This window comes from Eulemur rufifrons, chromosome 19 (genome assembly GCF_041146395.1).
Source record: "Eulemur rufifrons isolate Redbay chromosome 19, OSU_ERuf_1, whole genome shotgun sequence".
Lineage (NCBI taxonomy): Eukaryota > Metazoa > Chordata > Mammalia > Primates > Lemuridae > Eulemur > Eulemur rufifrons.
This window is the reverse complement of record NC_091001.1, coordinates 73788125-73802788: the sequence shown is the minus strand read 5'-3', so window position 1 is coordinate 73802788 and position 14664 is coordinate 73788125. Positions and strand designations below refer to the sequence as shown.

General features: G+C 40.1%; 1 protein-coding gene and 1 non-coding gene across 3 annotated transcripts in view; one reads left to right on the top strand and one right to left on the bottom strand.

Annotated features, from left to right (window-relative positions):
- ACYP2 (acylphosphatase 2) overlaps positions 1–14664 on the top strand; it is a 151688-nt gene that overhangs the window by 29481 nt on the left and 107543 nt on the right. The window lies entirely within an intron of this gene.
- LOC138400421 (U7 small nuclear RNA) lies at positions 8587–8648 on the bottom strand. Its single transcript, XR_011236307.1, has one exon. It is a non-coding gene; the product is annotated as a U7 small nuclear RNA (small nuclear RNA).

Below are 14664 nucleotides of genomic sequence, written 5' to 3'. Positions count from 1 at the left end.
GCAGCATGTTAATTTCCACGTATTTGTGAATTTTCCAAGATTTCGCCTGTTATTTTCTAGTTCCATAGCATTGTGATCAGAAAAGATACTTGATATGATCTCAGTTCTCTTAAACTTGTTCAGACTTGTTTTGTAGCCTAATATATGACCTATCCTGGAGAAAGTTCATGTGCACTTGAGAAGAATGTGTATTCTGTTGCCGTTAGATAGAATGTTCTGTGTATCTGTTAGGTCTGTTTGGTCTGAAGTATAATTCAAGTCTAATGTTTCCTATTAATTTTATTTATCTTTTATATAATCTTAAAGTTCACCTATAATATAAAAATGTGAGCATAAAATATTTTTTAAAAAGATATCTCAATTTTTCCAAAAGCTTAAACCCTATTTTAGTCTGCCCACTACAGAATGAGTATAATAATTTTTTTAATTTACAAAAGATTTGTATGGTTGTTCTAAAAATTTAAATAATATGGAATTATATGGAGTAAAAGATTTAAGTCCTTCCTGTTCTCCCATCCAAGTACTAACCAGGTCCGACCTTGTTTAGCTTTCGAGATAAGATGAGATCGGGCACATTCAGGGTGGTATGGCCGTAGACGTGTTCTTTTAATACCATAGTCCTACACATTTTTCCTATGCATATGAAAGCATGTATATATATTTAAAAACATCTAGCATAATTCTCTTATTGTAAAAACAAACCCCACAACTATATATACCCATATAGTTACATATATCTCTATCATTTATAAAGATGGGATCGTGCCATATATACTATTCTGCAACTTTAAAAAATTTCACAGTATTGTATATTGTAGGTATCTATTCCTGGCAGTAAATGTTATTTTAAATCACTGTATTCTGATTTATTAACAAATTATAATTTATTTAATGATTCATCTATTACTGGACATTAAGCTTTTTATAGTTTTTTGCTATTATGAATCTTATTGCAGTGATCATCCTTATACACATATATATCTTGTTCATTTATTAACAGTTATTTATCTGGTACCTATTATGTGTGCCAGGCACTGTTTCAGGTGCTGGAATTCAGTAGTGACCAAGAGAAAAGGTTTAATTTCTTGTGTGGGGAGACAATAAACAAATAAGGAATCAACTAGATCTTTTCAGATAGTGGTAAGGGACATGAAGGAAATAAATAGGGTCTTGTGAAAGAGTGTCATGGTTTTCCTAGCCTAGATGGGATGATTAGGGAAGGGTTTTCCGTGGAAGTGTCCTCTGAGCCTAGAGCTGCATGGTGAAGAGGAGGCTGCCAGGCTCCCATGGTGAAGAGCACTCTGGGCAGAGGAAATCAAACAGCTGTGTACCCAGGGGGGCCATGGGCCATCTGCCTGGTGCAGGCATTAGGGGTGCATTGTGTGTAGGGAACCTGAAAACAACAGGAAAACCAACGAAAAGTTGGTCTGCTTTTTTATTACCACCATGTGCCATCAATTCTAACCCATGAAATACTGCTCCCTGTTGTCCTCTCTTTCCATGCCACTGATGAGAAGTGTGTGCTTTTCCAGTATTTTTTTTTTTTTCTTCTTTTCCAGTATTTTTGAAGTGTCGATTTCTGGATGTGGGTCAAAGGCTGTCTGCAATTTAAATTTAAGCTTTGGATTCACTTTTTATTATAAAAATTATGAAGCATTTTTCAAAAAATACTGAGTAAACTAAGAACTTGTGGTTGAGGAAGTTTTTATTTTTGTTTTTTTTTTTGAGACAGAGTTTTGCTCTGTCTCCTGGGCTAGAGTGCCATGGCATCAGCCTAGCTCATAGCAACCTCAAACTCCTGGGCTCAAGCAATTCTCCTCCCTCAGCCTCCCAAGTAGCTGTGACTACAGGTGAGTGCCACCGCGCCTGGCTAATTTCTTCTATTTTTAGTAGAGATGGGGTCTTGCTCTTGCTCAGGCTGGTCTCAAACTCCTGACCTCAAGTGATCCTCCCACCTCGGCCTCCCAGAGTGCTAGGATTAGAGGTGTGAGCCACCATGCCCAGCCATTCATGACTGAGGAAGTTTTGATCTCTGTACTTTTGTAAATAAAAAAATCATATCGATTAGGTAATTTAAGTGAATCAAGCTGATTATAAAAAAATTAAGAAATGGAAATTAAATAAAATCACCCATAAACATGTTTGAAAACAAATATAGATAATATTTTGATGCACAATGCAACTTTTTACTTCAAGTTAGCAAGAGTCAGCTAACGAAACCTTTGGTTTGATGTTCTCCCAGGGTTATGTCATAGTGTACCATAAAACCACTCCTGGTTGGACCTTCATCTGTGGCAGGTACTGTGGGCTGCCAAAGTCAAGCTCCCCGTGATTTAAAAAAATGCTCAAAATCAGGAAATGCTGATCACCTGAGATTGCCTGTTTTAACCCTAGTAAGTTCCTGTTGGAACAGACATCCCGTTCAGTCACGTGAAGATGATGTACCTGTGTGGTAGTGGGCCTCAAAAATAGTCATAAATCAGCCCCCTTACTGGATTATGACTTTTAAGGATGCTTTTTAATAGTTACAATATTTTATTGTGATAATTTTTTCATTCAGCAAATATTTATTATGTTTTTCCATGTCCCTCTGTTACGTGCTGAGGGGGACAAAGATGATTAAAGGTGTTGTGAAAAGTCCAAGCAGTCTAACTGGGGTGAAAGAGGAAAACAGGTGAGTTTAGCACACGTGGAAAGTGCAAGGGTAGCGTCTGGGAAGGAAGTGCGGGGGAGGAGTCGGCCCTGTCTCTCCTGGCGTCTTTGCTGATCTGCTGCTCTTCTCCCGTTGGCTTTTCAGTCCTGTGCCACAGCGCGCTCTTCCTCCCCTAGGACTTTCTCAGCTCTTCCGTCTGCCTGGAGTGGATGCCTCATTCTTCAGGCCTCGCTGAGTGTTGCTTCCTCTGTCATAGCCTCTCACTGCACGCTCTGCTTCCTCACGTCACTTAGCACAGCTGCTGTGAAAGCATTACTTGCTTAGTATCCCCTCCCTCCACCCTCAGAGAAAATCTGCAAACAAATGGCTTTCAGCTGTAAATAACAGAAAATCTGCAACTACGTGGCTACAACAAATGGTGGTTTGTTCTTCTCAACTATAAAGGAGACTAGAGGTCAGTGGCCATTGGCGCTCGTTCAGCTGATCATCCACGTTAGGCCCCGTGTCTGTAGGAGTCTCTTGTCCTTTCCCTCGTGGTTGCACATGCGGTGGCTGCCCCAGCTTTCAGCGTCGCAGCCACACTCAAGGCTGGAGGGAGGATGGCACCAGCCCTGCTCCTTTTTATCTGGAAAGCAAACTCTTTCCCAGAACTTGCCCACTTGTGTGTGCCGTTGGTCATCCCTAGCGGCGATTAGAGTTTCTGGCCACTAGTAAGGAAGGGAGGGAGGAGGGGGCGGTATTAAGACTGGTGTCGGGTTTGCCATTCTGCAATATCTACCACACTTGTCAGGACTATGAGCTCCTTAAAGGAAGGGATTGTCCCGTTCTTCCTTGAATTCCCAATGCCTAGCATAGCACCTGGCACAGAATGAGTGGCGACAAGTATGTCAGAAAGAGAAGGTGGAATGTGGACCTTCCAGGAGAAGAGAATAGCAGGTACAAAGTCACTGAGCTGAAGGACCCTTTGTTGTGTGTTTGGGGACAAGTGACTGTAACACAGGTGGATGACACCGACTGTTGGAAATTGAGCTGTGGTGGATTGGGGTGAAACTGTGAAAAGCCTTGCATGTCATGTTAATTTGTCCTTTCTTCTGTCAGCAATAGGGAGTCATTGAGAAGTTTCAGGCCAGGGAGTGACGAGATAGCATTTGTGGGTTAGGTTATTAACTGTGTTGGTAGTGTGGGCTAAGATCTGGAGAAAGACAGATTGGAGTCAGGGAGACTAATTAGCCACATTGTACTGTGGTTTGATAAAGGAGAGTGAGAGTGATTTGGGAAATTGGAAAATACAGTTTTAAAATCACCTAGAACAGTGATTCTCAAAGTTATGACCCTGGATCAGTAGCATGAGCATAACCTCGCAGCTTGTTAGAAATGCATATTCTTGGGCTCCATCTCCACCTTGGACCTACCAAATCCGAAGCCCTGGGCATAGGGTCCAGGAATCTATGGCTTAACAAGCCCTCCAGGTGATGCTGACCTACAGGAAAGCTTGAGGAACACTGAACTATAGCAGTAGACACTTAAGGGTAAAAGAGTTCAGAGGTCATCCAGTCTGGTGCAGCCAGTCTGCACATTAGAATCACATAGGGACTTTTCTGAGGCTTCTAGGTTGCAAATCCCCCCTCCCTGCAGAGCAACTAAATCAGAATCTCTGGGGCTCGGACTCGGGCATCCAGTTATTTCTAGTGCTCCCAGGTGTTTCCAATGTGCAGCCGGGTCTGAGAGCCGCTGATCTTGTCTAACCCCCATCGATGAGAAAACTCAGGGCTAGAAGAGGAGCTGCTCAAGGAGCTACAGAAAGTTCAGGTAAGAACTGCGTCTCCTGAATCAACGTTATAAGCTGTCTTCTCCACCATGCTTTAAATGGTATCCCAACTTTTAAATAATTTGCCTTCATCATTCACAGTGACAAATATAAATGCTAAATTTTAAGAAGAAAAATAGGTTACAGTGCTATAAAAAATTCAGTTCTCCTTTACATTAACAATATTTCACACTTTAGAAAGTTATACCTTTCATAAAGATTATGTAAAAATATATATTGTCAATATTAATGAAAAGAATATAGATATGATATGGATAAATAGTGCTTTTTTGTGTGTGTATATAAGTAATAAGAATCCCCTTTTTTCAAACTCTAGGTGGAGCTCTCTAGTTTTTATATATTATTTATAATTTTGAGAGTCTTTGTTTTAAAAAAGAAACTGGGGATTTTAAAAAAAAATCTAAAAATTTATAATATTTTCAATATTTCTCACCTCTCCCTTTCTTCTTGTTTCAGAGCCATATAAAGGCTTATATTTTTGTTTCATTGCTGGACCAAATCCAAATTCAGGCCTCAGAGAGTCATTTTCAAATCCATCTTAAATTTGTATTTTATCTCATAGTGTTTAACAAATGGGATAAATTTCCGATGTTTATTGTTTCTGAAAAGTCTCAATGTCGAAATAGAATTTCTATAAGATGGGTCTGCCTTTATGAATAACGCCGGTAGAGAAAGTCTCTGGGGGCAATACAGCTGTTGCTATAGTAATTCCATCCGCTATTTTTACCCCATTGTGTACAAAGGAGTGTTAACAGCTACCTTCTTGTAACATAAACATTTGCTGCCACTTCTTTTTCTCTCTTCCCTTAATACCAGCTCAGTATTCTCCTACTGGGAGTGCACTTGCAGCAAACTTCCCCAAATAATGAGGCCTGTTATTTTTAAATGGTGTAAGCCAGTGGTGTGGTTCCTAGACAAGCAGCAGTACCATCAACCTCACCTGGAAGGAAGTGTGTTAGGAATGTAGGTTCTCGGGTCCCACCCAGAACACGGAACCAGAAACCCTGGGAGCAGGGCCTACCAATTTGTGTTTAACTGAATTGATAGAGGCTACTTTGCAAGTATAAAAATCCTGTACTCGCTGGAACCTACATCGAAAAATTCCTTCTGTGTAGTCAGTGTGCTCGATTTGGGTTTGTCCATGGCTTTTCAAATCACCCACGGATTTTGTTAAAAGGAAGAATTTTCACTAAGTAAGTTTGAAGTGGAGCTTGATGTTCTGCATTTCTAACGAGCTCCCGAGCAGTGTGGAGTTTGCTTGTCTGTGGATCACATTCTGAGTAGTGAGGCAATTGACCACCCAAATGGCACGTGGTAAGACTATACCCACGCCCATATGGAAGGCTGTTCTATAATTTATGAGTTTATGCGTTTGGTTTAGTATGGCTAAAGTCAATGAGTTTTTCCTTTTCAATCACATTGTAAAGAGGCAATTTCTGGAATATAATATTCTCTTGTCTAGTTTAAAGTGACTCTTTCTTATTAAATGCTACAAGAGGGGATTGTTTGCCAGGATCTGTCTCTGAGACGCTCTATTATAATCAGCAGTGGGCACCCTTGCTGATTGCAGTATTTTTAATTGAGAAGCTAACTCATTCACAGCATTATGAAGCTAGAGAGAAAATCCTGAAGTTTGGGAATGTTTTCAGACAAAGTAATTTCAGACAAAAGTGGTTCATAAATGTTTGGAATTGTTCATTGACTACTGATTATTTATTCAGCACCTACCATGAGAAGCATTGTGCTAGGCACTTTAGGAAATTTTTTAAAAAGTATAAAGTCCTTGATCTTGAGGAGAGTACAATCTAAGGAAATAAAACCTATGCTTTTTGTGGGGTGGGTGGAATTTGGATATTCAGAGGAGAGGGAAGGGGGGATGTTCCATAACAGAGGAGATGGCACCGGCCACGGTGCAGCTCCCAGGAGGGAGCCAGGGGTGCACACAGGGACTGGGGAGTGGTTCAGGCAACATGGAGCTTGGCTTCTTGTCTAAGAGATTATAAAAGCGAGCCAGAGCCGGATTAGTGAGGACTTAACTGCCAGGCTTATGAGTTTTGACTTAATTCCTTGTGCACCAGGGTGCCGTTGAAGAATGCTTTGAGCCCAGGGCAGGGTGACCCAATCGTAATGATGATCTGGAAGGAGTCATTAATGGAACATGCAGGATGAACCGGAGGCAGAAACACTTGGTAGGCAACTGCATTGGTGAGTAGGGGTGTGAGAAAGACTGAAGGAAATACAATAAAGGAGATGATTGGCCAAAGGGCAATATAAACTGAAAATACACATGGATTAAAGAGAAGTTAAGAAAAATTAATCCATATAAATGAAAACCAGGGTGTTTGGGACTATATGTCTGCCCTTTTTAAGTGCCTCTTGTAGCAAAGAGCCTTACTTTCCAATTGACCATCTTGGAGACACTGTATGGACTAGGTAGCTTAAGTGGTATTGTCTTTCTAATGATTTGAAGTTTATATGTTATTTCACTCACACTTTCCCTTTTAGTTTTATATCTCCACTTAGAATCCTCTGCCTTATTTCCTACAATTATGAATATATTTTGAATACTGCTAGTCACAGATTCCAAAGCTGGAAATCCATTGTTAGTGCTTTTGGAACAATCATCTCAACATTTTAGATCTAGAAGGGACCTGAGAAGTCATCTAGCATCTTTCTTTCTCTCCCTCAACCCCCACATTCTCTGTCTCACACACTTTAGAGACAACCAAAGTTCTTTAAGACTTGAGGCAGAGGAAACGCTTGAAGGCAATGCCGGGTAGCACCATGCCACATCCATGACTAGGTGGTTCACAGGCTGATCTGATCCGACCACAGTGCCCCAGAGTGGAGAGGATACTTGGGGCGGGAGAGCCCCTGTGCTTGCCTTTCCATGGGTGGCTTCCTGCCCCTACTCCAAGGGAAAGCCAAGGCCTGCTGGACCCAGGATGCAGGAATCTTCTGGCAGGATATCCAGGGGCTATTCATCAACAATTACTGGCCATTTTGCAGAGGATTTTCTCTCTAAAAGTGCTAGGAACCTAGCAAGTATATTGAGTCAGAGCCACCCAGCCTGACTTGTTGCAGAAAACACAATGCTTTAGTATCCCCAAACATTCTCATGAGACACTCTATCCTGAGAATTCAAAGGTTTACATTCCAGTTTAGATAATCATCCAGCAATGTTAGGGCCTGATCTGTGGGGTCCAGTAGTGCCTCATTCCTACTGTGCTTATCTGGATGCAGCCTTAGCTATTGACGTTGTGCTGTCTGGGTGGCCAGTGAAGGAGACCAAGGTGGGAATACTTGGCCATGGTGGTGCCTTGAGAGCATCCAGAAGGCTCTGTAAAGTCTCTGATACAGCATGAGCTGATGCGTCTCATTACCTGTATCCCCTGGGGAAGCATTCATCCTTTCCACAAATATTTGTAAAGTACTACATGTCAGGCAGTGTTGGGAACTGTGGATACACAGATAAGTAATGTAGTCTCTGCCTTCAAGGACTTGAGGTGGGTGGATGGGTGAACACAGAAGAATATGTGTACAGAGAGAGGCAAGACAGGATTTGATCCAGAAAAGTCTTGGGAGCTGTGTAAAGGACTTACCCTTCTTGGACACTGAGACCCTCCTGCTTCCCTTGTCAATGCCATGGCGACCTCCATTCTGATACAGTGACTTTGTTCTATTGTTCAAATCACATCTGCATCTACAGTTTGGCTGACACTTCTGTCTTGAGAAATCTGTCAAACACAGGACTAGGTAATCTCTGACGGGGGGGCCGGACCTAGTGCCTGAATTGGACTCCTGAATAGATGTTTTACCCTCCCACTAGCAAGAGGGTTAGGCTACCTTACTACTCACCTTGAAGTTTTCCCATAACAGTGGAAGCATATCAAGATGCTACAGCAATTCGGCTTTTGTATACCCACTGCCCATACCACCCCCTCTCCCATTCCCTAGTTTCACACTTACCGCCCTGATGCCCTGTTAATGCTCATCTGACAAAGCCGACAGATGTAGCTCACAGGCCCGGAGGGCAGTGGGTCCTCTTGGTAAGGGACCCTATTTTAAATTTTATTTATTTTAATTTTAAAAAATGTTTTTCATGAGGGGTTTTCCAGTAAACACTGGAAAACCTGCTAGACAAATTCTAGAAGAGCTGTAACCCTTAAAAAAAAAATGCTTCAGACAATTACCTTTGATCCAGCCATCGGTCACAAGTGCTAGATGGTAATCCATAAGACCCACCCTCCTTACTGCATCTGCCGACCTGTGACCTTTGGCCTCCAGCTCTTACTGAACATAAAAAGACATCCAGTGTATCACCACTCGTTTCCTCACCAGTCCTTGTTATTTAGTTTGTCAAAACATTTTTGGATCTTGATTCAGTTATCTAACGCATTCATTATTTCTCCCAGCTCATCAACTGAGAACTTTGATAAACATATTTCTGCCATGCAGGTACTAACCAGGCCCAACCCTGCTTTAGCTTCTGAGCTCAGACGAGGTTGGCACATTCAGGGTAGTATGACCATGGACAGATAAACATTTCCATATGATCATGTCTAAATAATTGATGACAGCATTGAACAGGACAGAGCCCAATAGCATGCTTTAGAAACTTCCATCCTCTCATAAATTTATAGACATTTTTAAAGGTGTATGATGTAAATCTTTTGGAAATAATATTTTAAATACGTGGGAAAGCGAGGGAATAGCATAACACCCACAGCAGATTCCACAGTTGTTATATTTTTCTATATTTGTGTCACAAATACTGTATAGACACTAACTTTTTTTTTTTTCCAACTTGGATAAACCAGCTGTAAAAGACATTTGGAGGAGGAACTATTGGGGACATTTGAATATGGCCTGGGTATTAAAGAACATTCAGGAATTAGTGTTAAATTTGTTAGGTGTGGTAAGGAAATAAGGACACCAGACACTTACTTGATGGCTATGCAGGAAAATGTCCTTATTTTTTTATGGCTGTATACTGAAGTATTTGGGTAAAATGTTATGCTGTCCATAATTTTATTTAAAGTACTTCATACTGCCATAAAGAATAATCTAGTAGGAAGAGAGGTAGGTAGGAGATATCTAAAGAGATTTGGAGAGAATGGCTACATAATCTTTTGTCAGTCTGTGCTGATACATTTGAATCTGGAATACTCAAATAACAAGACAACTTTTAAGAATTGCCACTTAATATGCAAGACAGAAATCTTCATCCTGTTTCTGGGCCCCATGCCATCCTAGAGCTCCACTCCATCCCATTTTCCCACTCCAATTATTACTGTAATTTAAAACAAAAATTAGTTCTATATGTTAATGTACATTTCTCAAAACTGTTTTGTCAAAATGTCCACTTTCCCCATTGGCTACATCAAACATCCCCCAGACAAGACCACTGTGTCGAACTGCTACATCAGAATGTCCAATAAAGGAAAAAAGCAACATATAAATGGTGAATTAGAAACCATAAAAAGTAATTGGATATTACTAAGGGAAGTGTTATTAATATAAATTTAGATACATTGCTAGGATAATATTTAGACAGGTATGGTAGAGTTAATTATATATCTGATGAGTTATTTAAAAATAGATATGGTGGTAATCATTGAATTAAACTAAGAAATAATAAATTTAATAAAGAGCTGTGAAAATGAACATAAAGTATCGGGAAAATGTAAAATGGATGATAAAACTAGTACTGTAGAGGGTGTATTATTATAGATAATATAGTTTGTGTCTATAACCATTAGAAATAAAATTTTAAGTATTGCCATTTTCTGGATAGCTGAGGATGACAAAGGGAAAATTTTTAGTGCATGCTTCCACCTCAATGGCATATAAAATGGGCAACCAAGGTGAGGTGAAACGCTGGGCAGAGGAGCCAAAGCTTTATTTTTGGCATCAGTTTCCATGCCTTTAAACTTGTTGAGATTTGTAAAGCTTAGTTTTGCTGCCTGAGGAGCTAATTAGGAATGTTACAGAAGAATTTTTCTACCTAAACCAGTGTAGATGGTATTCGTTCCAGAGTATGTTACACTTACCTCTTATTCCCCTCTAGATGGAAGCTATTTAGCAAAGGTTAACCTTTTTTTTTTTTTAATGTCTCCAGTATATATTTCAGCTGTGAATCTTCTAGGGCCAATTAACATGGGTAGCACCATTTGTGCCAAAACCAAATGGCCACTGCTTTCGTGAGTTCTTGTGACCCTGTGTATTATTATTCTTTATTAGGTCTGTCTGGTTTTTATCTGTTTCTGTGACATGAGGAGCACACCCATGAGAGCCTCCCCGCATTCCCCCTTGACTACAATTTCTAATCTATGGACATTACTGATGGAAATACTCACCTTTATTCACAATACTCAATAAACAATCCTCAACCTATAGGAATTTGATTTAAGACTAGCTAAAGCCATATCCATGTTATTCTAGACAATATTTTTTACCAACAGCACACAGGAAAGGTCTACAAAAACTGTGGGTTTTTTCCCTAAAACAAAATATTGTATTCTATTTCTCTAAGCTTTGTTTTTAAATGATACTTGCATATTTAAAGAGTCAAATAATCACAGGGCACAGTGGTATGCACCTGTAGTTCCAACTGCTTAGGAGGCTGAGATGGGAGGATTGCTTGAGCCCAGGAATTAGAGTTCAGCCTGGGCAACATAATAAGACTCTGTCTCTCTTTAAAAAATAAATAAATAAATAAATAAGTCACATATCAAAAAACAGCAACCATACCCTCTTCAACCTGGTCCATCCTAGTCCTCAACAACTGTTCAGTGATTTCTTTGGGCATTCCTCCCAGTTTTAAAATTACTGGTATCTCTTGAATCATTAACTTTAGATATTATCTAATGACTTTCTATTATGCTAGGTGAATCTATTTACTTCCTATTATGGTAGATGAAGATACAACTCTCTTATACTACTCTTTCCTTCCCTCATTTCCCCAGTATGGTTATACATGACCTTCGGGGAAATGCATCAGCAATCAATTTTTATATTTTTAGAACTATGTAAGTTGTGTTCACTGTTAAGTGAGGTCATATAGTCCCCAAGAACGTGGAACTTACAAGGCTCCCCCTCCTCATACCCCTTAAAGCCTAGGAAAGGTGCAGCTGCTCCCTGGCCTCCTAGGAAGCCCCCAAGGAGGAGTCTGGTTCCAGCTGTTCATGTTTCCTGTTAGAATTTGGTGATACTTTTCTTTTTTTTAAATTGATACATAATAGATATACATATTTTTAGGGATTTGAAGAATTAAAATGTGGTGTTGGTTGCTAAATATATTACCAACCTGTTTGAGAGAAACCCTGGCATTTTCTTTGCTCATGAAGGTTAACTTTCACTAATAGAAGCATTACAAACAAAATTAACTGGAAGAATTTAATATTATTTCATGTAAGATCTTTTTTCACCTTTTACAGTAGTGATTCTAAAAATTTTGTACTGGAAACTTTAATAATAGAGTAAGTAGATCTAAGCTGCTTTGGAAGTTGTACTTGTCAGTTCTATTTTTGGTTTCTTGGGAAACGAGTTAAAAACAGCTTTTTAGTCCTTAATACATTTCTAATTACATTTCTTTCTCCTCTTCTAAGAGGCTTGTTTTTCTTTAAAAAGCTGTGGCTTTCTTTGCCTGTACTAATTGGAATATTGGTTTTAAAAATTCATATTCCCTCTAACCATGGTCATTAAAAATATATATAAATGCTTGCAAAGAGATAACACAAAAGTTGGATGCTTTAAGCAAAGCTTTTAAGGTTGAAGTTGGTTCGTGTGATCACGTGCTTTATTCGTGAACACATTGGTAGCAACAGAAGTGATGGCCTGGGTTGAAGTTCCTTCTCCCCACGTCATCGAGCAGGCTGGCCGAGGTCTCACGAGGATGTACGTAACCATGACAGTGAGTGGGTGTGGAGACAACGTGGCTCCCACACCTGGAGTAGGAGCCGTCTGCTGCTGAGTCGGTGAAACTGAACTTCAGGACGCTCTTGCTTCTGTGCCTACGGTTCGTGGCTAATGAACCCGGCATAGTGCAAGGTTTACATGTTACCCGAACTGATTTCCACTCGGTTACAGCTTTTCTCAGATGCTTTAGAGATGAAAAGTGGGAGGAGAGAGAGGGTTTTGCAGATTCGTTGCTACCTCTTCTGGACGTGTTAATGGAGGAAGATGGTACAATCTCTCAGCCTGTCTTCCTTCTGATGCTGTGTCTGTTACATTGACCAAGTGGTTACTAATGACTCTTCCACTGCTCACCAAGTTCCAGAGAGATTCTTATCATCCCTGACAGTGGAGGCACAGGGAGCACGTATCCCCTCCTGGCAGTCACCCCCCATAGCCATCTCCTTGCTCCTCAACACTCCCAGCTTGGGGAGTCCCCTGAGGGACCTCACCTGGCACCTTCTTACCCATCTGCACATGGCTGGTTCCTTCATTCAGATCCTTCCCTAGGGAGGACTTCGCTGGCGCCACTTCCTTTCACTTCACTCTTATTTTTACCATAGCACTTAGCTACCATTGGATATTTTTGTGTTTATTTGCTTATTGTCTGTCTCCCTCCAGAGTCTAAGCTCCATAAGAATTGGGCCCAGGTCCTGACGTATTCAGTGGTATATCCCCATCATCAAGAAAAGGATCAGTAAAATTTTTTTCTGTAAAGGATCACATAGCAAATAGTTTAAGATTATGGACTAAAAAGTCTGTTGAAACTACTTAAATCTTCTGTTGTAGCCCCACCATAGCCAAAGATGCTATAGAAACAAATGAATAAAGCTGTGTCTAATAAAACTTCATTTATGGATGCTGAAATCTGAATTTCACATAATTTTCCCATGCCATGGTTAGTATTCTTCTTCTGATTTTTTTCTAACTATTTAAATATGTAAAAACCACCCTTAGCTTGTGGGCTATGCAAAAAATGGCAGGCAGATTTGGCCTGTGGGCTAGAGTCTGCTAACCTTGATGAAGAATATTGATTCTTACTGCAAGTTTATTACAATGAATGAATTGATAAAGTGGAATAGAAGAGTGGAATTTTCACATGTAGAAATTAATATATTACTAAAAGTGTAATAGAAAAATATTCCTCTAAATTCTGAATAAATAGATTTTTCTGGAAAGATAAGAATCATATCCTCTCTTTTGATATCCTCTGGATTTGGTTAGCAGAGTGTGTGTTGCAAATTGAGTCTACGCCAGTTTAGACATGCATAACTCTTAGGTCCTTTTGGGTGAATAATAATAGCTATCAGTGAGGTTGAAGGTGGTGTGCTTAGCCACTCTCTCACCATCTAGCAACTGGGTAGTAATAAAAACAGGATTCAGGCAAAATTCAGGCACACATACAGGCATTTATTAATCAAGCATTGATTAGCAAGCGGCTCAAAGTAGTTCCTTCAAACTTTCTGTAAACCTAATGCAATCCCAAATGCTCTGTTCTTTTAAGTACATTGATTCATTTTCCTAGTTCATCAAATTCCTGAGACTGGGTAATTTATAAAGAATAGAAATTTATTTTCTCGCAGTTCTGGAGACTCGGAAGTCCGAGATGAAGGTGTCAGCAGGTTCAGTTGTCTGGTGAGGCCTGCTCTCTGGTTCCAAGATGACACCTTGTTCCTGCATCCTCTGGAGGGGAGAATGCTGTGTCCTCGCATGGAGGTGGAAGGTAGAAGGACAATACTCTTTCATAAGGGCCTGAATCCCATTCACAAGGGAAGAGCCCTTATGGCCTAACCACCTCTTATAAGCCCCTCCTCTTAATACTATCACATTAGCCATTAAGTTTCAACCCCTGAAGTTTGGAGGGGACACATTCACAACATAGCATTGAACTTGTATGCGAAACTCATCAAAGATAGACATGGCATTCTAGGAGCAAGAAAGACCAGCATTCAGAATTCCTTCAAATCCAATAGCTGGATATGGGATCCATTAGAGAATGAAACCTCTGATGTTATCCCGAGTGGTCCCTGTTATAAGCATTGCTGGATTCTTATAGTGTGGAAGGATTTGTGGAAGGACTGGGGAGTGTTTCTAAATCATCTGAGTCCATCCACACGTTTTGAATACCTTTAATTTCACCAGTGATAATCTATTTTGAACATTTATCGTGCCAATTAACAAGTCACCAATTCATTAATAAAAACCTGTTTTTGATAAGAAAGCATGC